The following is a 24,868-nucleotide window of genomic DNA, read 5'->3' as shown; positions in this document are numbered from 1 at the left end:
TTGATTTATTTCCTAATCATTTTGAAAATCAAAATAAATTCTGTCTTAAATATGGGGGGCGTGTGACCTGGGTGAATTTATTCTCTTACCAAAAACATTTTTCTTAACGGATTAATTTGCATCTATGTCGACATTTTCTTACCTGTTTTTGAATGTTGATGACAGAATTATGTCGACATCCTGGCAAGAAAGGTATGTTTCAGAAACCCAAATCTAGCATTAATAAAATTAAGGGTGAATATTTTTGTTTCCACTAAGGGCTTGGGCTTAGGGATCGAGCTCGTGCTCGCGCCACGGACTTTGGTCAACCAAGACTTTCCTTTTTGGAAAAATTTCTTTTGATTTATTTCCTAATCATTTTGAAAATCAAAATAATTCTGTCTTAAATATGGGGGGCGTGTGACCTGGGTGAATTTATTCTCTTACCAAAAATTTTTCTTAACGGATTTATTTGCATGTATGTCGACATTTTCTTACCGGTTTTTGAATGTTGATGACAGAATTATGTCGACATCCTGGCAAGAAAGGTATGTTTCAGAAACCCAAATCTAGCATTAATAAAGGGTGAATATTTTTGTTTCCACTAAGGGCTTGGGCTTAGGGATCGAGCTCGTGCTCGCGCCACGGACTTTGGTCAACCAAGACTTTCCTTTTTGGAAAAATTTCTTTTGATTTATTTCCTAATCATTTTGAAAATCAAAATAAATTTGTCTTAAATATGGGGGGCGTGTGACCTGGGTGAATTTATTCTCTTACCAAAAACATTTTTCTTAACGGATTTATTTGCATGGATGTCGACATTTTCTTACCGGTTTTGAATGTTGATGACAGAATTATGTCGACATCCTGGCAAGAAAGGTATGTTTCAGAAACCCAAATCTAGCATTAATAAAGGGTGAATATTTTTGTTTCCACTAAGGCTTGGGCTTAGGGATCGAGCTCGTGCTTGCGCCATGGACTTTGGTCAACCAAGACTTTCCTTTTTGGAAAAAATTTCTTTTGATTTATTTCCTAATCATTTTGAAATCAAAATAAATCTGTCTTAAATATGGGGGGCGTGTGACCTGGGTGATTTATTCTCTTACCAAAAACATTTTTCTTAACGGATTTATTTGCATGGATGTCGACATTTTCTTACCGGTTTTTGAATGTTGATGACAGAATTATGTCGACATCCTGGCAAGAAAGGTATGTTTCAGAAACCCAAATCTAGCATTAATAAAATTAAGGGTGAATATTTTTGTTTCCACTAAGGGCTTGGGCTTAGGGATCGAGCTCGTGCTCGCGCCACGGACTTTGGTCAACCAAGACTTTCCTTTTGGAAAAATTTCTTTTGATTTATTTCCTAATCATTTTGAAAATCAAAAAAATTTGTCTTAAATATGGGGGGCGTGTGACCTGGGTGAATTTATTCTCTTACCAAAAACATTTTTCTTAACGGATTATTTGCATTATGTCGACATTTTCTTACCGGTTTTTGAATGTTGATGACAGAATTATGTCGACATCCTGGCAAGAAAGGTATGTTTCAGAAACCCAAATCTAGCATTAATAAAATTAAGGGTGAATATTTTTGTTTCCACTAAGGGCTTGGGCTTAGGGATCGAGCTCGTGCTCGCGCCACGGACTTTGGTCAACCAAGACTTTCCTTTTTGGAAAAATTTCTTTTGATTTATTTCCTAATCATTTTGAAAATCAAAATAAATTCTGTCTTAAATATGGGGGGCGTGTGACCTGGGTGAATTTATTCTCTTACCAAAAACATTTTTCTTAACGGATTATTTGCATTATGTCGACATTTTCTTACCGGTTTTTGAATGTTGATGACAGAATTATGTCGACATCCTGGCAAGAAAGGTATGTTTCAGAAACCCAAATCTAGCATTAATAAAATTAAGGGTGAATATTTTTGTTTCCACTAAGGGCTTGGGCTTAGGGATCGAGCTCGTGCTCGCGCCATGGACTTTGGTCAACCAAGACTTTCCTTTTTGGAAAAATTTCTTTTGATTTATTTCCTAATCATTTTGAAAATCAAAATAAATTCTGTCTTAAATATGGGGGGCGTGTACCTGGGTGAATTTATTCTCTTACCAAAAACATTTTTCTTAACGGATTTATTTGCATGGATGTCGACATTTTTACCGGTTTTGAATGTTGATGACAAATTATGTCGACATCCTGGCAAGAAAGGTATGTTTCAGAAACCCAAATCTAGCATTAATAAAATTAAGGGTGAATATTTTTGTTTCCACTAAGGGCTTGGGCTTAGGGATCGAGCTCGTGCTCGCGCCGGACTTTGGTCAACCAAGACTTTCCTTTTTGGAAAAATTTCTTTTGATTTATTTCCTAATCATTTTGAAAATCAAAATAAATTCTTGTCTTAAATATGGGGGGCGTGTGACCTGGGTGAATTTATTCTCTTACCAAAAACATTTTTCTTAACGGATTTATTTGCATGGATGTCGACATTTTCTTACCGGTTTTTGAATGTTGATGACAGAATTATGTCGACATCCTGGCAAGAAAGGTATGTTTCAGAAACCCAAATCTAGCATTAATAAAATTAAGGGTGAATTTTTTTTCCACTAATGGCTTGGGCTTAGGGATCGAGCTCGTGCTCGCGCCATGGACTTTGGTCAACCAAGACTTTCCTTTTTGGAAAAATTTTTTTTTGATTTATCCTAATCATTTTGAAAATCAAAATAAATTTGTCTTAAATATGGGGGGCGTGTGACCTGGGTGAATTTATTCTCTTACCAAAAACATTTTTCTTAACGGATTTATTTGCATGGATGTCGACATTTTCTTACCGGTTTTTGAATGTTGATGACAGAATTATCGACATCCTGGCAAGAAAGGTATGTTTCAGAAACCCAAATCTAGCATTAATAAAATTAAGGGTGAATATTTTGTTTCCACTAAGGGCTTGGGCTTAGGGATCGAGCTCGTGCTGCGCCATGGACTTTGGTCAACCAAGACTTTCCTTTTTGGAAAAATTTCTTTTGATTTATTTCCTAATCATTTTGAAAATCAAAATAAATTCTGTCTTAAATATGGGGGGCGTGTGACCTGGGTGAATTTATTCTCTTACCAAAAACATTTTTCTTAACGGATTATTTGCATGGATGTCGACATTTTCTTACCGGTTTTTGAATGTTGATGACAGAATTATGTCGACATCCTGGCAAGAAAGGTATGTTTCAGAAACCCAAATCTAGCATTAATAAAATTAAGGGTGAATATTTTTGTTTCCACTAAGGGCTTGGGCTTAGGGATCGAGCTCGTGCTCACGCCACGGACTTTGGTCAACCAAGACTTTCCTTTTTGGAAAAATTTCTTTGATTTATTTCCTAATCATTTTGAAAATCAAAATAAATTTTGTCTTAAATATGGGGGGCGTGTGACCTGGGTGAATTTATTCTCTTACCAAAAACATTTTTCTTAACGGATTTATTTGCATGGATGTCGACATTTTCTTACCGGTTTTTGAATGTTGATGACAGAATTATGTCGACATCCTGGCAAGAAAGGTATGTTTCAGAAACCCAAATCTAGCATTAATAAAATTAAGGGTGATATTTTGTTTCCACTAAGGGCTTGGGCTTAGGGATCGAGCTCGCGCTCGCCATGGACTTTGGTCAACCAAGACTTTCCTTTTTGGAAAAATTTCTTTTGATTTATTTCCTAATCATTTTGAAAATCAAAATAAATTCTGTCTTAATATGGGGGGCGTGTGACCTGGGTGAATTTATTCTCTTACCAAAAACATTTTTCTTAACGGATTTATTTGCATGATGTCGACATTTTTACCGGTTTTTGAATGTTGATGACAGAATTATGTCGACATCCTGGCAAGAAAGGTATGTTTCAGAAACCCAATCTAGCATTAATAAAATTAAGGGTGAATATTTTGTTTCCACTAAGGGCTTGGGCTTAGGGATCGAGCTCGTGCTCGCGCCATGGACTTTGGTCAACCAAGACTTTCCTTTTTGGAAAAATTTCTTTTGATTTATTTCCTAATCATTTGAAAATCAAAATAAATTCTGTCTTAAATATGGGGGGCGTGTGACCTGGGTGAATTTATTCTCTTACCAAAAACATTTTTCTTAACGGATTTATTTGCATGGATGTCGACATTTTCTTACCGGTTTTTGAATGTTGATGACAGAATTATGTCGACATCCTGGCAAGAAAGGTATGTTTCAGAAACCCAAATCTAGCATTAATAAAATTAAGGGTGAATATTTTTGTTTCCACTAAGGGCTTGGGCTTAGGGATCGAGCTCGTGCTCGCGCCATGGACTTTGGTCAACCAAGACTTTCCTTTTTGGAAAAATTTTTTTGATTTATTTCCTAATCATTTTGAAAATCAAAATAAATTTGTCTTAAATATGGGGGGCGTGTGACCTGGGTGAATTTATTCTCTTACCAAAACATTTTTCTTAACGGATTTATTTGCATGGATGTCGACATTTTCTTACCGGTTTTTGAATGTTGATGACAGAATTAAATCGACATCCTGGCAAGAAAGGTATCTTTCAGAAACCCAAATCTAGCGTTAATAAAATTAAGGGTGAATATTTTTGTTTCCACTAAGGGCTTGGGCTTAGGGATCGAGCTCGTGCTTGCGCCATGGACTTTGGTCAACCAAGACTTTCCTTTTTGGAAAAATTTCTTTTGATTTATTTCCTAATCATTTTGAAAATAAAAATAAATTCTGTCTTAAATATGGGTGGCGTGTGACCTGGGTGAATTTATTCTCTTACCAAAAACATTTTTCTTAACAGATTTATTTGCATGGATGTCGACATTTTCTTACCGGTTTTTGAATGTTGATAACCGAATTATGTCGACATCCTGGCAAGAAAGGTATGTTTCAGAAACCCAAATCTAGCATTAATAAAATTAAGGGTGAATATTTTTGTTTCCACTAAGGGCTTGGGCTTAGGGATCGAGCTCGTGCTCGCGCCACGGACTTTGGTCAACCAAGACTTTCCTTTTTGGAAAAATTTCTTTTGATTTATTTCCTAATCATTTTGAAAATCAAATAAATTTTGTCTTAAATATGGGGGGCTGTGTGACCTGGGTGAATTTATTCTCTTACCAAAAACATTTTTTAACGGATTTATTTGCATGGATGTCGACATTTTCTTACCGGTTTTTGAATGTTGATGACAGAATTATGTCGACATCCTGGCAAGAAAGGTATGTTTCAGAAACCCAAATCTAGCATTAATAAAATTAAGGGTGAATATTTTTGTTTCCACTAAGGGCTTGGGCTTAGGGATCGAGCTCGTGCTCGCGCCACGGACTTTGGTCAACCAAGACTTTCCTTTTTGGAAAAATTTCTTTTGATTTATTTCCTAATCATTTTGAAAATCAAAATAAATTCTGTCTTAAATATGGGGGGCGTGTGACCTGGGTGAATTTATTCTCTTACCAAAAACATTTTTCTTAACGGATTTATTTGCATGGATGTCGACATTTTCTTACCGGTTTTTGAATGTTGATGACAAATTATGTCGACATCCTGGCAAGAAAGGTATGTTTCAGAAACCCAAATCTAGCATTAATAAAATTAAGGTGAATATTTTTGTTTCCACTAAGGGCTTGGGCTTAGGGATCGAGCTTGCTCGCGACGGACTTTGGTCAACCAAGACTTTCCTTTTTGGAAAAATTTCTTTTGATTTTTCCTAATCATTTTGAAAATCAAAATAAATCTGTCTTAAATATGGGGGGCGTGTGACCTGGGTGAATTTATTCTCTTACCAAAAACATTTTTCTTAACGGATTTATTTGCATGGATGTCGACATTTTCTTACCGGTTTTTAATGTTGATGACAGAATTATGTCGACATCCTGGCAAGAAAGGTATGTTTCAGAAACCCAATCTAGCATTAATAAAATTAAGGGTGAATTTTTTTTCCACTAAGGGCTTGGGCTTAGGGATCGAGCTCGTGCTCGCGCCATGGACTTTGGTCAACCAAGACTTTCCTTTTGGAAAAATTTTTTTGATTTATTTCCTAATCATTTTGAAAATCAAAATAAATTTTCTGTCTTAAATATGGGGGGCGTGTGACCTGGGTGAATTTATTCTCTTACCAAAAACATTTTTCTTAACGGATTATTTGCATGATGTCGACATTTTCTTACCGGTTTTTGAATGTTGATGACAGAATTATGTCGACATCCTGGCAAGAAAGGTATGTTTCAGAAACCCAAATCTAGCATTAATAAAATTAAGGGTGAATATTTTTGTTTCCACTAAGGGCTTGGGCTTAGGGATCGAGCTCGTGCTGCGCCACGGACTTTGGTCAACCAAGACTTTCCTTTTGGAAAAATTTCTTTTGATTTATTTCCTAATCATTTTGAAAAAAAATAATTCTGTCTTAAATATGGGGGGCGTGTGACCTGGGTGAATTATTCTCTTACCAAAAACATTTTTCTTAACGGATTATTTGCATGGATGTCGACATTTTCTTACCGGTTTTTGAATGTTGATGACAGAATTATGTCGACATCCTGGCAAGAAGGTATGTTTCAGAAACCCAAATCTAGCATTAAAAAAGGGTGAATATTTTTGTTTCCACTAAGGGCTTGGGCTTAGGGATCGAGCTCGTGCTCGCGCACGGACTTTGGTCAACCAAGACTTTCCTTTTTGGAAAAATTTCTTTTGATTTATTTCCTAATCATTTTGAAAATAAAAATAAATTCTGTCTTAAATATGGGGGGCGTGTGACCTGGGTGAATTTATTCTCTTACCAAAAACATTTTCTTAACGGATTATTTGCATGGATGTCGACATTTTCTTACCGGTTTTTGAATGTTGATGACAGAATTATGTCGACATCTGGCAAGAAAGGTATGTTTCAGAAACCCAAATCTAGCATTAATAAAATTAAGGGTGAATATTTTGTTTCCACTAAGGGCTTGGGCTTAGGGATCGAGCTCGTGCTCGCGCCATGGACTTTGGTCACCAAGACTTTCCTTTTTGGAAAAATTTCTTTTGATTTATTTCCTAATCATTTTGAAAATCAAAATAATTTTGTCTTAAATATGGGGGGCGTGTGACCTGGGTGAATTTATTCTCTTACCAAAACCATTTTCTTAACGGATTTATTTGCATGATGTCGACATTTTCTTACCGGTTTTTGAATGTTGATGACAGAATTATGTCGACATCCTGGAAGAAAGGTATGTTTCAGAAACCCAAATCTAGCATTAATAAAATTAAGGGTGAATATTTTGTTTCCACTAAGGGCTTGGGCTTAGGATCGAGCTCGTGCTCGCGCCATGGACTTTGGTCAACCAAGACTTTCCTTTTTGGAAAAATTTCTTTTGATTTATTTCTAATCATTTTGAAAATCAAAATAAATTCTGTCTTAATATGGGGGCGTGTGACCTGGGTGAATTTATTCTCTTACCAAAAACATTTTTCTTAACGGATTTATTTGCATGGATGTCGACATTTTCTTACCGGTTTTTGAATGTTGATGACAGAATTATGTCAACATCCTGGCAAGAAAGGTATGTTTCAGAAACCCAAATCTAGCATTAATAAAATTAAGGGTGAATATTTTTGTTTCCACTAAGGGCTTGGGTTTAGGGATCGAGCTCGTGCTTGCGCCATGGACTTTGGTCAACCAAGACTTTCCTTTTTGGAAAAATTTCTTTTGATTTATTTCCTAATCACTTTGAAAATCAAAATAAATCTTGTCTTAAATATGGGGGGCGTGTGACCTGGGTGAATTTATTCTCTTACAAAAACATTTTTCTTAACGGATGAATTTGCATGGATGTCGCCATTTTCTTACCGGTTTTTGAATGTTGATGACAGAATTATGTCGACATCATGGCAGCATTATTTCGCTTGCAGTATTGATTCGCACATTAATGTGCATTGATTTCACGCTTTCTGTTTGCCCATAAAAAGAATTCGAAACTTTCATTTTCATTCGTGTCCAGAAGAGCTGCTATCCTCTTCTTTTCGTCTGTCTCCCTCTGTGTGGTCTTTTTCTTTTCTTCCATGCTTTGATGTTGAGTTCGTATGAGTGGGCAAGTATTGTAGTGCTAACAATACTTGAAACGGGCAGTTTTATCCTGGATACAACTTGACCACAGGGTATAGGCATCACTCATTCTTAAGGCGTACCAGTCAACTATTGTGTTAAGGACAGCGTGTTGATCACGTGACTCTGTCCTATGTTTGCTGTCCATTTGAGTGTTTATTTAGCTTCCAGAAATTTTACTTCTAACATCTTTCTTTGAGTGTTTTATTAGTACAGTTGCAACAATCTTAACACAATAGTTGTTTTTCTGTCTGTAACAATGGGTAAGAACGATGTTGAAAGGCCTGCAAAGTTCAATGGAAAAGACTTCAAAAGATGGCAATCGAAGATGTTATTTTTTCTGAGTTATCATGAGTTGGATCATGATGTTTTGGTTCTTTTTGATGAGGGTTTGAAGGATATGGGACGTGAACTTGAGTTGGAGGATTGGGTTAGGTATAACTATATGGCCAAAAATCATATTCTCAACTGTTTAGAAGATGTTATGTATGACTTCTATATTGCAAAAGAGAACTTTAATGCTTTTGATTTATGGGCTGCTTTGGAGGCAAAATACCAAGCTGAAACTGCTGGAAGTAAGAAATTCTTGGTAGCTAGGCTCTATGAGTATAAAATGGTGAATGACAAATCTGTGGTTGATCAATTCCTTGAACTCCAGCAAATTATGAATGAAATTCTTGCGGAAGGTATGGTGATTGATGAAACTTTTCAAGTGTCCACTTTTATCGAGAAATTGCCTACTTCCTGGTCCGAATACAAGAAGAAACTGAGACATGAATTTACTATGGTTGATTTGGGTAAGAAGATTCAAGTTAAAGAATTGTTGCGCTCCAAGGACAAAAATGTATCTTCTGCAAGGGACATGTCTAACAAATCTCATGTGACTGAACACAAAGGTTCCAATGCTGAAAAGAACCGAAACAACTCCAAGAAACCTCCAGGCAAGAAAGGTATGTTTCAGAAACCCAAATCTAGCATTAATAAAATTAAGGGTGATTGTTATGCTTGTGGAAATCGTGGCCATATGGAGGTTCACTGTAGAAACCGTAAGGACCTTAAAAAGAAAAATAATGCTAATTTGGTTGAAAACAACAAAGATGAATTTTCTGGCACGGTGTCTGAAGTAAATTTGGTAACAAATGTGAGAGACTGGTGGGTAGACTCTTGTGCTACCAAACATGTCTGTGGAAACAGAGATATGTTCACCTCCTATAATAAGGTAGGGGAAGGAGAAAAACTCTATATGGGTAACTCATCTGCAGCTGCGGTTGTAGGAAAAGGAAAAGTTGGGCTCAAACTCACTTCTGGCAAGACTCTCACATTGAATGAAGTTCTTCATGTTCCGGACATCTGCAAAAATCTTGTTTCTTGTGCTGTTTTAGATGATAAGGGTTTTAAAATTGTAATAGAATCTGGGAAATGTGTTGTAACTAAGGGTAAGGATTATGTGGGGCAGGATTATAAGACTGAGGGTATGTATAAGATTAATGTAAACTCTGCTGTTATGAATAAGAATGATTCTTCTGCTTATGTTTGTGAGTCTTTGAATGTTTGGCATGGTAGACTTGGACATGTTAATTATAAGTCAATGCTTAAACTAGCCAATGTAGGCTGCATACCCAAATTTAGTTTGGAAAATGAACACAAATGTGAAATATGCCTAGAACTAAAATTTGCTAGAAAACCTTTTAGCAAAAATGTTCGTAGAAATTCTAAACCCTTAGAATTAATTCACTCAGACCTAGTTGACATGAAATCAGTTCAAACTAGAGGTGGTAAGAAATGGTTAGTTATTTTTATAGACGATTGTACTAGGTATTGTCACATATATTTTCTTAGAGGTAAGGATGATTCCTTAGAAGCCTTTAAGAGGTATAAACTAGAAGTTGAAAACCAATTGAATACTACCATTAAAACCATTAGGTCTGACCGTGGTGGTGAGTACATAACTCCTATAGGAGATTTCTGTGTAGAACATGGCATAATACACGAGGTTACCCCTCCTTATTCACCTCAGTCGAATGGTGTGGCTGAACGTAAGAACCGTACCCTTAAGGAGATGATGAATGCCATGTTAATTAGTTCAGGATTACCTTCGAACTTGTGGGTGGGGGGGGGGGGAAGCTATCCTCTTAGCCTGCTATATCCTGAACAGAGTACCTTTTAAAGGATCAGATAAAACTCCATATGAATTGTGGAAAGGTAGAAAACCTTCTTTAGCATACTTCAAAGTGTGGGGGTGTTTGGCTAAGGTTCAAATCCCTAAACCTAAAGAAACCAAGATAGGACCCAAAACTGTTGACTGTGTCTTCATAGGGTATCCTGAGCATACACCTGCATATAGATTTATGGTTGTGAGTTCTGATATTTCTGAAATTGGTGTGAATACTATTATGGAGTCTAGGGATGCTGTGTTTTTTGAAAATGTTTATCCATTAAAATCTGACTCTCGTAAGAGAGGTGTTGATCCCTAGATGTCCCTTCAACCAGTCAGACTTTACCTTTAGAGGAAGATGAAGTAGAAATTGATACTAGGATAAGTAAAAGGGCTAGAACCAAAACCTCCTTTGGACCAGACTTCGTAATACTAGCAGAGTCTGATCCGCAGACTTATAGAGAAGCCATGACTTCTTATGAAGCTCCGTGGTGGAAAGAATCTTCTATTAGTGAAATGGAATCCATCAAAGAAAATAATACATGAGAGATAATAGATTTACCTCCAAGGCGTAAGGCCATAGGATGCAAATGGATCTTCAGGAGAAAACGTAACATAGATGGAACTATTCAAAAATACAAGGCTAGGTTAGTAGTTAAAGGCTACAAACAAAAGGAAGGTGTAGATTTCTTAGATACTTACTCACCCGTCACGAGAATTACTTCCATTAGGATGTTAATTGCTATAGTATGGTTCATAACCTAGAGATACATCAAATGGATGTAAAAACAGCTTTTCTACATGGTGAATTAGATGAAGAAATTTACATGGAACAACCTGAGGGCTTTGTAGTGAAAGGTTGTGAAAACAAAGTTTGAAAACTGAAAAAATCTTTGTATGGATTGAAACAAGCACCTAAACAATGGCATGAAAAATTTGATCATGTAATGTTTTCTAGTGGTTTTAAAATCAATGAATCTGACAAGTGTGTCTATACTAAACTTGTGAATGATGCCTGTGTGATTGTATGCTTGTATGTTGATGATATGCTTATACTTGGTACAAACATGGATGTAATTAATTCCACTAAGAGCATGCTGAATGAGAACTTTGACATGAAAGACTTAGGCCCCGCAGATGTAATATTAGGGATGAAAATTAGAAGAAATTCTAACGGTTATAGTCTTAGTCAATCTCATCATGTTGAATCTGTGCTTAAAAAATTCAATCATTTTGATTGTAAACCTGCTTATACTCCGTATGATCCTTGTTCTAAACTCAAAAGAATAGGGGTAATGGAGTATCACAACTTGAATACTCACGAGTTATAGGAAGTCTGATGTATTTGATGAACTGTACTAGGCCAGACATTGCTTATGATGTGAGTAGGTTAAGTAGGTATACTTGTAATCCAGGGCAGGAACATTGGGATGCACTTTTTAGAGTGCTGAGGTATTTGAAATACACTTTGACCTTTTGTTTGAATTATGAAAGGTATTCTTCCATCCTTGAGGGATTTTGCGATGCAAAATGGATATCAGACTCAGAGGAGTCCAAGTCTACGAGTGGATATGTTTTCACTCTAGCAGGTGGGGCTGTTTCTTGGAAGAGTTCCAAACAGACCTGCATAGCTCGATCTACTATGGAATCCGAGTTCAGGGTTCTTATTGTGTTAGATAAAGCAGGAGAGGTATCCGCTTGTCTAAGATGTTTTTTAGAAGACATTACTCTCTGGCATAGGCCTGTGCCAGCTATATCTATACATTGTGATAATCAATCTGCAATAGCTAATGCTAAAAACATCTACTAAAATGGGAAGTCTATTCATATAAAGAGAAGACACAATACCCTGAAAAAGCTAATCTCGAAAGGCGTTATTTCCACTGATTGGGTTAAGTCCAAGGAGAATATCGCGGACCCTTTGACGAAAGGTTTGTCCAAGGAGATAATTAGTAATGCATCTAAGGGGATGGGGCTTAGGCTCATTAAATAAACTTGCCATGAAGGATACTCAACCTTGCTGACTGGAGATCCCAAGATCAAGGTTTTGAATGAGACAACTAATTTGTGGCGGGTCAAGGTAAACACTATCAGAGAATTTCATTCTATTCCCCTTCCCTATGGTGTAGACGTGATAGTGTGACTGCATGTGAAGGATGACTTTTAACTAAGTCTTAATGAGTTCTATAGTTTCAATTTAAGATTGAAGTGGGTGTAGCAGTAAACACTTTTGATGGAAATCACCTATCTGAATGTGGAAGTGGATCGCTTCCTATGAGAATAGAGCTGATTCTCTAGAGCATTCTGAGAAACGGGATTTGTCCAAGGCCAAAAAGGACACAACGGCACGAACTTGACAGCACCTAGAGATATCACGCGTGGTTATTATCGCGGATTACACCAAATGATGGAAGTTCAAGACATCGCGTTCACATTCCATCAAGTAGTTCCGGCAATTTCTCACGAAGCAAAGGTTCAAGACCTCATGGACACCTCTTTCCTAAGTGGTATTTCTCGCTTTCCGTTTTCTGATTTTTGTATCGGTATTTCATTCATGTGGGGGATTGTTGGAGAAAATGAGTTTTTAATGTTTTGATTTTATGGTCTTGGTGGGAACGGAAATTAGGACCTTTGGCTCTCTAAGAGCTCTTACTCATTTTTATGAGTGAATGAAATAGGTTCTTTATTCCCACATTGGGCATAACTAAAGAGGAGTTCCACTATATAGCTATTCCTTTATGTATAGTTAGTAAAACAATGTGGGTGGAACGGGTGGGGCAAAAAATTTTTGTTTCCACTAAGGGCTTGGGCTTAGGGCTCGGGCTCGTGCTTGCGCCATGGACTTTGGTCAACCAAGACTTTCCTTTTTGGAAAAATTTCTTTTGATTTATTTCCTAATCATTTTGAAAATCAAAATAAATTCTGTCTTAAATATGGGGTGTGTGTGACCTGGGTGAATTTATTCTCTTACCAAAAACATTTTTCTTAACGGATTTATTTGCATGGATGTCGACATTTTCTTACCGGTTTTTGAATGTTGATGACAGAATTATGTCAACATCATGACAGCATTATTTCGCATGCAGTATTGATTCGCACATTAATGTGCATTGATTTCACCCTTGCTGTTTGCCTATAAAAAGAATTCGAAACTTTCATTTTCATTCGTGTCCAGAAGAGCTACTATCCTCTTCTTTTCGTCTCTCTCCCTCTGTGTGGTCTTTTTCTTTTCTTCCGTGCTTTGATGTTGAGTTCGTATGAGTGGGCAAGTATTGTAGTTCTAACAATACTTGCAACGAGTAGTTTTATCCTGGATACAACTTGACCATAGGGTATAGGCATCACTCATTCTTGAGGCGTACCGGTCTACTATTGTGTTAAGGACGGCGTGTTGAACACGTGACTCTGTCCTCTGTTTGCTTTCCATTTGAATGTTTATTTAGCTTCCAGAAATTTTACTTCTAAAATCTTTCTTTGAGTGTTTTATTGTTACATTTGCAACAAATACCACTCACTTTGGGACATAACAATCATACTGCAGAGTTCATATTCTTTCATGCGATGTTTGGTTAAGCCAATAACTCTTTTTATAACCTGAATGAGCGTTTTGAACCAGGATTCTCATTTGCAGTACTGTGTTTCTCTAGGAGATTGCAGAAATGGAAGAAGAGATGAGGACTAAGAAACAGCTGATAAACAAGCACGAGAAATTAATCCTAGGGTGGAGGAAAGAATTGAAAGACCAGCTTGATAGACACATTACAGAGCTGGAAAGAGTTTAACTGTCACCTATTGAAGCAAATCCCATGTTTTGTCCAGAGGTGTTGATTATGTGGCAAAGAAGAAAATGAAATCTAAGATTTGCTGTTTTTTTCTTTTCTTAAAACGTGGCTAGATTGGGGTCTATGGATTTTATTTGGGAGCTAACAATTTCTACTCCCGCTTAATTCAAATGGCTACGGGGTGCCTAAAATGGATTGAAAAACCAATGTAGGCTCAAATTACCCTAATTCTAAACTCATATGAATAGAATCCTTTCTATTTTTAGAAAAATCAAAACCTAAAATTCTAAAACACAAAAAACTTTTCATTTTCTTCTAATCTTTACAAATCTGAAAACCCTAATTAAAAAAAATGTAACCTTTTGTCAACAATTATTGATCCGTAAGGTAAATCCGGATCAAAACCATTCTCTTAAATTATCTGATTTAGGCATCTAAAACAATTTTTTTACAAATCAAAATCTCTGAATCTACCTAGAATCAGTTTATATTGAAGCATCGTGTAGACCAATTCTGATATTTTCTTCGCCTCTATAAAGAACAAGCACCAGAATCCGTCTATAGGGTTTGTGTTGATACATGAAAAATAATTTCCCTTAACTAGGCTGGGGTGCCCCAAAGAGGGGAAAGGACACACACAAAACATGGGGACTAAGGCCCAAGTCCACCAAATAAGTATCCATAAGATGAAAGGGACAACGAAGGAAATAACAAGAAAGAAGAAGGTTATATTAGAAAAATGATGGCATTAATAGTAATTAAGGAGGTTTAGGACACATGGCAAGATTTCATAAAAAGAAGGGATTTTGGAAAGTATATATAAGAAAGGACAAGGTACAATGGAAAGAAAACTCTCTCTCATACTAGTCTAAGAAAAGTAAGGTCATCTTGGTATACTAGGATGGGTAGAACCTAACGAGAATTCCGGTATTAACATTTTGCGACCACACCCGGAGGCTCGTGCCTAGTCCACCATGACGCATCCAAATAGCAGTAATCCTGGTGCGGCAGGAAATCAACCAACCAGCCGCCCTGTCGACCTCGACGAGGTCATCATAGAAGAAGGGGATAGCGAGGAAGAAACACCACATAAAAGCGCAGACAAACAGTTTGAAGACGCTCACCAAAATGGAGAAACAAATACCACGCGCAAAGAAGACATAAAAATAGTTTGACAATCAAAGCCTGCAACCCCTGGCATGCAAAGTATTAAGAAAGAATTAGAAGAGCGATTGCAAAAAAGTCAAGCATTGGAAGAATGGATAGCACAAGCTGTGATGGCGGGCCAAAGTGTCCCTAGGGAAGCATCCGAATCGGAAAAACATCAGAATACCAAGGCCGCAGTAATCACAAAGTAGGAAATGACGGAGTACCTGGAGCATAGGTATCATATCACGAAGCAAGATAACCACCATTAAACGAACAACTCATATCCTTTAAGTGTCCGGGAAGATCAGTACCCCGAGGACTATGTTTCTCCAAAGTTTAAGACTTACGATGGACAGGGAAATGCGCGGGAACATGTCAGCCGTTTTTTCTCATCCATGAACGATAGAATCTCCGACGATAAACTGTGTTTGAGAGAGTTCCCCAAATCATTGACAGGAACAGCCTTTACTTGGTACGATAACCTAAAGGCAGAGAGCGTAGACTCTTGGCCCATTATGTACTCGATGTTTATGGGTAAATTCTATTCAGCCAAGCGGAAAGTTACGTCCATAGACTTGAGCAGAAGCGGACAGAGGACAGGTGAAGAAATAGGGACATATATAGCAAGGTTTCGACGGAAAGCACTGGATTGCCATGAAGACATTAGTGAAGAAGCACTCGTGGAAATATGCGTACGTGGAATGATTCAGTCCTTCAAAGGGAGTTTGATCAACTTCAGATTCCATACCTTCGTCGAACTAGAGGAAGCTGCTGAAAGAATTGCTGACTGCATGGAAAAGTTACCTGCAGACGTTAACAGGAGTCCTACTGTAAGTACCACATCCGCAGTCCCCTACAAGCCTAATAACAAAGAGGAAAACGGAAGCCGACAACAAGGGGGGACCTCATCCAAAAAAAAAGGATTAGAAAGGATTCAAGACCATCTCCTCCTCTACTACCGTATGAAAGAGAACAGACTGTTCGTCTCCTCAACCAATGGGTAGCCGAGGGAGAGGTTCAATTGTCGCCGATGGTGGTGGATGTCAACAAACTGAATAAGGATGCTGCAAGGTATTGCCATTATCATAGGAGAATGGGACATCCGACAGTATAATGTCTCGCGATAAGAAGCATATTTGAAAGAAAACGCGAGTCTGGAGGGCTTGCGGCAGCAGGACAAATGATCGAGCAAGACCCTTTCCCGTGTCATAAGAACAAAGGAAACCGATGAGATGAATGTAAAAACACGACAGCGAACAACGGGTAAAGAAAAATATAATCTGTAATGTCTTACCCTTATAAATAATTTCGAAAAAAAAATCTCTCTAGAGTTGATTACAAAAAAAAAAGAGTTGCGGGAAATCCAATGGCACCCGATCGACTAGCAAAAGGTTGCGGAACGTTAATGACGTCAGATCGACTGACAAAAGGTTGCGGGAAAGCCAATGGCGCCCGATCGACTAACAAAAGGTTTTGGAACGTTAATGACGTCTGGTCGACTAACATAAGGTTGCTGGAAAGCCAATGACGCCCGATCGACTGTAAAAAAGTTGCGGAATGTTAATGACGTCCGATCGACTGACAAAAAGTTGCGGGAAAGCCAATGGTGCCCGATCGACTGACAAAAGGTTACGGAACGTTAATGACGTCCGATCGACTGACAAAAGATTGCGGGAACGCAAATGACACCCGATCGACTAACAAAAGATTGCGGAATGTCAATAACGTCCGATCGATTTACTAAAAGTTGTGGGAACGCCAATGGCACTCGATCGACTGACAAAAGGTTGCGGAACGTTAATGACGTCTGATCGACTGACAAAAGGTTGCGGGAATGCCAATGGTACCGATCGACTGACAAAAGATTGTGGAATGTCATTGACGTCCGATCGATTTACTAAAAGTTGCGGGAACACCAATGACACCCGATCGACTGACTAAAAAATCGCGGGAATGCCAAAGGCACCCGATCGGCTAGAAAATTCACTAAAATACGGGGATGCGATGGCGCCCAATCGACTGAAAATTTGCAGGAATGCCAACAACGTCCGATTGACTAATGAAAAGTAGTAGGAATGCCAATCACGCCTGCTCAACTGACAAATAACGAAAAGTTCAAGCTCGACCAATGGATAAAAGAGAGGAAAAAGGAGAATAAGCGCGTCCACATTATGCCCCGCCCACACGCACCCCAAGGTGTTCCATAAATTCAAGGAGGGAGTAGGCGCGTTCATATTATGCCCCGCCCACCCACACCTCAAGGTGTTAAATAAATTCAAGGAGGGAGTAGGCGCGTTCATATTATGCCCCGCCCACCCGCACCTCAAGGTGTTAAATAAATTCAAGGAGGGAGTAGGCGCGTTCATATTATGCCCCGCCCACTCGCACCTCAAGGTGTTAAATAAATACAAGGGGGAGTAGGCGCATTTATCTTATGCCCCGCCCACCTGTACCTCAAAACTTTTAATAAATTCAAGGGGGAATAGGCGCGTTCATATTATGCCCCGTCCAAGCAGGCGCGCACCTCATATGCCCCATCCTCTCTCATAATTAAAAAACGAAGGCAGTTGGCGCGTTCTTCTGACCCCCCTCCCCTAACCTCACCTCCTAATAGAAATAAAGGGGGGAGTGGGCACGTCCACCTCGTACCATATGCAATCCTCAGTGCTGACGTGCAAGCACGAAGCTTTCAAAATAATAAACAACAAAGCAGGAAAGGAAGCACGCACAATTAAAAGATTCAAACACCATTAACTTAAACAACATCAAAAGTCTAAAAAAAAAAATTTTTTCAAAACAATAAACAACAAAGCAGGAAAGGAAGCACGCACAATTAAAATATTCAAACACCATTAACTTAAACAACATCAAAAGTCTAAAAAAAACAACAAAAAAACACAACAACAACCCGACTTAAGAATAAATTAGCGGGAAAAGAGAGATGAAATTGTTCATGAGATAGAAGGTAAATAAAGTGCATCAGATTGATTGAAGGGAGGACAGCTCTTGCCGCGCCTTCTCAAGAGCATCTAGGGCATCCTTCTCTGCAGTTTCTGCACGAAGTAGCTCATCGCTTGCCACTCCCACCTGGCTAAGAAGCTGGTCCCACACCTCTTTCCTCTGCTTGGTCACCCCAGAACACTTCTCCAATTCTTCCTCGAGCTTGGTCACCCGAGAGGTAAGTTGAACGTGGGGATCTTTACGATTCTTCACCTGCACTAACAATGCCTCCAGCCAACCTATCAGAAACTTCAAGTTGATGGCTGTTCGCACGGACTCTTCCCAGCCACTAATCTTAGTTATAGAGATGAGACCACTTCCCACCCTAGTAAGCTAGTCGGCGACCTCCAACAGATTCTTGGTCATGTAGCATAGCTTCCTCATATCCAATAGGCCAACACTAACCATATGACCACCAGTGCGCTCAAAAATATCTTTGTACGCGGCAGCGAAAATGGATGGAATCCAAAACCTATAAACCAGAGTATGAGTAGAAGGGTCGACCCCGGCCGCAGCAGCCTCCACCACCATGGGGAATTGGAGCTGCGCACCCGTATCGGCGTGAGGGACTGCTACTTGGACATTGGGCAGCTGCACGTCCACTTGAGATCCACCACCATCCGAGGGCGCTTGGAGCCGCTATTTCCGCTGGCGATTACGCGCCGGTCGGCATCAATTCCAGGGATTTCAGGTTTGATCTCTCCCTTGCGATTACTACCCATAGTCTAATAATAAAACCAATTATTAATATAGATGTGGGTTCATGGAAAATAAAGTAAAAATATTAGCCCTGTTTTCTAACCTTAAACGCGGCTTGACGTTGTGATGTATTAATATCTTTATCGCGGGACACCGAAGAACCAGATGACGAGCTTGGACTGCTAGATGCGCCTGAGAATCCAAAAGTGAGTAACATAATAAACAAAGCCTGATAATTTATAAAAAAAATAAGGGGAATAGAGAGAGAGAGAAACGTTCATAAACGCAAGGCAGAGTAATTGGTTACCTTGAAAGCCCCCATTAGGAAACGCCACGTGGGTTGAGGACCCACCAAGCACTGATCGGTTGGACCCAGATAGGCTCATTGATTCCAGGACAGCATTAAGAAATATAGGCACTTCACCCCGAACACGAACAATCTGTGCCCGAGGAGGATTGACTGACAACACCTTCAGGCGCGGAGAAACCTATCCGCCGCCACCCTCGGACAAGATTATTCCGAGATTGTGTAATTGATCGGCAAAGGAGGGAGACGAATTTTTGACAACACCATGAAGAGACTGCAACGGGCCTCTGGTGAGACTGCCCAAATTGTAAAGGGGAAATGTTAGCAGAGGAACAAGGGCGCATAGGAAGATCTGAGAACTTGGCCGCTTCGTTTTTAGCCTTTTTAGCAAGAACCTTCTCGGTCCAGTGGCGTTCAGGCATGTATAAATATTATTCCATTACATAAGAAAGGGCCTTACACCCCACAAAAGTGGACGGCGGAGCACCCTGGGACAGGCGATCCAATGTCCCATCAGCGACCGGTTTGGTTCTAAGAAAAAAAAATATAATAAACAATATCTATGTAATATAAAGGACTAGAATTAATACCTGAATCGCCAAAGGGCTTTAAGATGATAGGGGTACGTTCAAACGAGGGGGCTTGCGATTGGAAAATTTCGTCTCCCTTTTCGGACGGATAGGATCACAACCCTCGGGAGGATCCCAGGAAGTCACAATAAGCTCTAAAGGACGACCTTTAGTACCTGAGGAGATATGATGTTCCATGGCTATAACATCGTCAAGTTTGATCCTTCCTCAGGCATGAAGTTCCTTAAGATCCGCGTGTGATAAATCTCGAGAAGGGTACGGGTCCGTAGGAATAAATTCAAGGCGACATCATGTCAGAACTTGATGGTAATGATCACCCTCGTAACCCCCGAGGGCCGACCCGCAGGAGGATGCTTAAACGAAAAATTAACCCCTTGATCAGCCAAGCGCACCAGACCTTTAAAAATGTAACGATTAAAACTAGCAATGATGTCTGAAGTATCTGTACTCTCCGGGGGAGGAAATTTAAGGGGGACTTCTTGGTCAAACCCGATTTGGCGAGCCGCACGATCAGGGTTGTAAGACATGGCTATAAATTTACCGGCATGAGAGCCAGGTAATACCTCCATCACCGCGTCAAAATCTGATTCAGATAGAAATTGCATCGAGTCTAAATCCGCGTCGAAAGACTCTGTGAAATCATGGTGGGATGGACCAGATCGGCCATCGTGATAAGGGAATGACTTGAAATCCTTAGCCACATCTAAGAACTTTGATATATCACCCTTCGGTACCTTCCCTTTCTTGCGCCAAAGGGACATGCGACGATAACTATACTCGATGGGAACCTTCCTCACCAAACCATCGGCCTGATTAACATCCTCTTCGTGGTGAACCTCCAAGACGTGGGGATCAGGGGCGTATGGAAAAATGTGTTCCTAAGACCACGTAAGCATGAAAGAGGCGGGGATAAAGGTCTCAATTTTATGCATCGACCCCACCGTCTGAAGATCTTGGCAGAACAAATCCAAATGACGGTATAAACCACCTAGGAACATAGGAGAAAGAATAAATGAGACCCCGCGAGACAATAACACCTCCATGGGAATCAGATTGTTCTTTATTGTATCCTGGGGACTATACTCAAACACGTCGCGACAGAGCCAAAGAAGAATGAAGGAAGCTAACTCTACCTGAGGGTTCGGCTCCTGACGCTCCGGGGGAAGCACCTTTTCTTCTACAAGCCGCAGAGCCCAGAATTGAAGCCAAAAAGGAAACGACGCGCGTTTATGATCCTTGGGGAACCATTCAGAGTCAGTTGTAACAGCTGAAGAATTAGGACCATGAATCGACTCGTAAGCGCGGAAAGAACTACTAAGGAGACACTCCCCCAAGGGAGTCGGGGTTTTCTTCCTTTTCTTATCCTCAATAAGCTCAGCTTTCCCTTTAGCAACACCCGAGAACTTTGCTTTGTTGGTGCTGATAGTCTTTCCCCCCGCGGTGACGACTTTCTGTGTTTGATCTTTTGCGGCCGATGTCTCGTCCTTCCGCACTAATTCAACACGAGAAACATCCTTGCAGTCTAACAGATAATCCCACAACGTCCGATCGTCTGGGGTAAATGCTTCATAAACGGCCACCTCTTTGTAGGAATGGGTCCCATGGAGAGGCATACCGGTAAGTGCGACAACATCTTCCAAGACCACGGTGGCCTCACCCTAGGCTGTAAGGAGAGTATGGACAGGAGGCATCCAACGACAGAAAATTCGCGTCGTGTCGCGCCGACATATCTCTATTTCCCGATGAAGAGAAGAATCTATAGCCTCATAAATTCTGGCCTTACGAAGCATGGACGCGTGGTCGGGATTATCACGGATATAATTCACCCAGTGCGGCCATATCGCGGGAGTTATCGATACAGAACGGGTGTCGATATCAGGAAGCTCATAATCACCACGATGGATAGCCATACGGGTAACCTGTTTGAACGGATAAGTAGCTGTGTCAGCCAGCTCGGGGTACATAAGCCACCCGAGGGAGTTTGTGTAAGGCAATACCGGAGGGTTCAGGAGACGGAAAACAAGATTATCATCCAGGGGAATCACGCGTCTTTCCCCTCGGAACTCCTTTAATTTTAATCTGTGTTTTAACACGGGAGTCCCGGTGAACTCTGCAAGCGTATAAGACTCACCATCGGCAGGGAGAGGTAAGCAGAGCTCTAGTTCCCCCGAGTACTCGCTCTCCTCCGAGTCATTGCTCATTATTTCCTCCGACTCGTCAGAATCATTAGAAAAATTATCATCAGAAGAACTACTGGACATGGCGCGTGTGTGGGCATAGTGTGTAAGAAAAGAGGTAAACAGTGAAAGAAGTGAAAGAAACAAGTAAATTGGAGGGCTCATATATATAGGGAATCTGAAGGCATAAAAGCGGAAGTTGCACAAACAGACACGGTAATTGATAAGGAACTGAAGAAGTCGTGTTATGAGGAGTTCAAACGTCGCCCACGAACGCCAAGAGGGAAGATGTACATATAATGAATATAAGGTTATATTACGATTAACCTCATAGTCAGGGGACTAATGTTAATGCATGAAAAATAATTTCCCTAAACTAGGTTGGGGTGCCCCAAAGAGGGGAAAGGCCACACAAAAAACATGGGGACTAAGGCCCAAGTCCACCAAAGAAGTATCCATAAGATGGAAGGGACAACGAAGGAATTAACAAGAAAGAAGAAGGTTATTTTAGAAAAAGGATGGCATTAATAGTAACTAAGGAGGTTTAGGACACATGGAAAGATGTCATAAAAAGAAGGGGCTTTTGGAAAGTCTATATAAGAAAGGACAAGGTACAATGGAAAGAAAACTCTCTCTCATACTATTCTAAGAAAAGTGAGGTCATCTTGGTATACTAGGACGTGTAGAGCCGAACGAGAATTCCGGTATTAACAATTAGCATCTATCGATTATCGGTAGAATCAGAATATAAAAAGACATAATAGAATCAGTTTACAGGTACATTAACATAAACCGATTCCTGACATTTTTAAGTTACATATTAGGTCACAAGAATCAGTTTGAGGGTTTGATTTCTCTGTATAGCTTTTACCAAGAATCGGTGGCTCCGCAGTTGTCTAATATACGGATTGTGTTTTGATTTTTCTTTTGTATGTATGGACTTCGATCACTTGAGATTTTTTAATCGGGCCATTGAACAAAAAGATGGTGCCAGGGAACCAGAGCTTGTAAATAGGAGCATGTACAAGTTTGCCTATAGTAGGGAGACCAAGTTGGAGAGGACATTGACACTTTCTCACCATCTTCCATCGGAAGAGCTCAATGAGATAATCAGATTTTCCAGTAGAAGGAGGGACGAAATTGCAGCTCGGAGGGCACACGACAGAGAGGTGAATACTCTGCGGGAATAAATGGAATAAGCTACAGCAGAAGCTGTTGCTGCCAATGCAGGTGGTGCTGCTGTTGCCAATGCTGCTAGTGTTGTTGCTGCTGCTGGGAATGCTGGTGGTGCTGATGCCTGATCCTTGATGACTTTATACTTTATTATGAATTATTCAAGTTTGAAATGTTAAAAGACTTGTTTAAAGTTTAAAAGTTTCGAAAACGTAAAGGTACCAAAGTACACCACCAACTTTTTCTTACGCAACCTGTATGGACTAAACTCGAATACAATTCCGAGAGTTTCACTTAATGAATCTCAATCAGGAATTATATGAAGAACTGATATCTCTTTCTCTCACAATCAGAAGGTAAACAAAGACAAGTCCGTGGACCTCATTATATCGTGAGAGTACTTGGATGATTCCAAAGATCAATATCAAAAAATCAATCAAGTTGTATCCAATAATTTCAATGGACTTATCTACTTGAATTGGTTTTAACGTACAACCTGTGATATTTCAATTATAAAGATAAACAATATAATGAAGAAAAGAAATAACACAGACAACAGAAATTTTGTTAACGAGGAAACCGCAAATGCAGAAAAACCAAGGGACCTAGTCCAAACTTGAACACCAAACTGTATTAAGAACTTCGGGCTGGAATGTAGTTGAGACCGAATTAAACCATCACAGCAATTCAGTTACAGTCCCTCTCCTTACGCCTCTTGAATCCCAGCAGAACTTCGCGCAATTAATTCCCTTAGCTGACATCTTTTACAGCCTAAGATTTGCTTCAACTTAATTGATGACTTTAAACCAATCTGGCTCCCACAGATAAGCATATATGTGATTTTCGTTCTGGTCAAAGATCAAGGTGAGGTAGGAAATCGATTGCAATAGACAAAGTCTAGAAAACCTCAAAATCTGGCCTTATGACTTACGAAGAGCATCCTATATTATCATTCACCTCACAACTATAAACTTGTGGAATCACAAAGTCTGAGACGAAGAAACTTTGTGATTTATATCTATCTTGTTTGTTAGATCAAGGCCCGACGATCAAAATAAGATCAGGATACACTAACTATCAAGATAACAATAGCTGGACCTGGCTTCAAGAATCCCTAGGTGAAGTCTTTTTATTCGGTAAACTCTAGGAGGATTTGAATGAAAAGACGACTCTAGTTTACAAGTAGGACACACAATAATAATGTTATTCAAAGACCCCAGTTGTTTGAGGTTCTCCTTATCTAGACTTTCAAGATCAAGGTTTCTTTATATTTAAGATAAAGTATATTTGGAATTAAGCAACTAATAATCACCGTTAGATGAAAAACTTGACTTGAGATTTGAAAAGGCGAGGGTACCCAAATATACCTCAACGAAGTATGTTTACTTGAGCCAAGACAATACAACTAATCGGTTCACACTTCGTGTGGATACGAGATCGAGATAATATAACAAGGAAGTATGTTTACTTGATATAAAGGTTTGGACTTAACCAAACATAATAGGATTGCTTATCAAGTAAATAGGAATTAACGTTTGTGTAATTTACTTTAATTATAATAAAACAATTATAATGCGGAAAATAAAAGTAAATGACACAACAAGATTTTGTTAACGAGGAAACCGTAAATGCAGAAAAACCCCGGGACCTAGTCAAGAATTGAATACTCTCAGGATTAAGCCGCTACACAAAATTACACTTAACTTCGTATAGTTGAGACCAAGTAAGTAACCCTATAGTTCACCTAATTCCGTCTGTATTACCACGC

The 24,868-nt window shown here is 39.4% G+C and overlaps 1 pseudogene; it reads left to right on the top strand.

The window, feature by feature from the left end:
• LOC113286344 overlaps window positions 1-14,005 on the top strand; it is an 82,056-nt pseudogene extending 68,051 nt beyond the window's left edge.
• The last annotated feature ends 10,863 nt before the right edge of the window (window positions 14,006-24,868 follow it).

This window comes from Papaver somniferum, chromosome 6 (genome assembly GCF_003573695.1).
Source record: "Papaver somniferum cultivar HN1 chromosome 6, ASM357369v1, whole genome shotgun sequence".
NCBI classification, from domain to species: Eukaryota; Viridiplantae; Streptophyta; class Magnoliopsida; order Ranunculales; family Papaveraceae; genus Papaver; species Papaver somniferum.
This window is presented reverse-complemented; position numbering and strand designations above follow the sequence as displayed.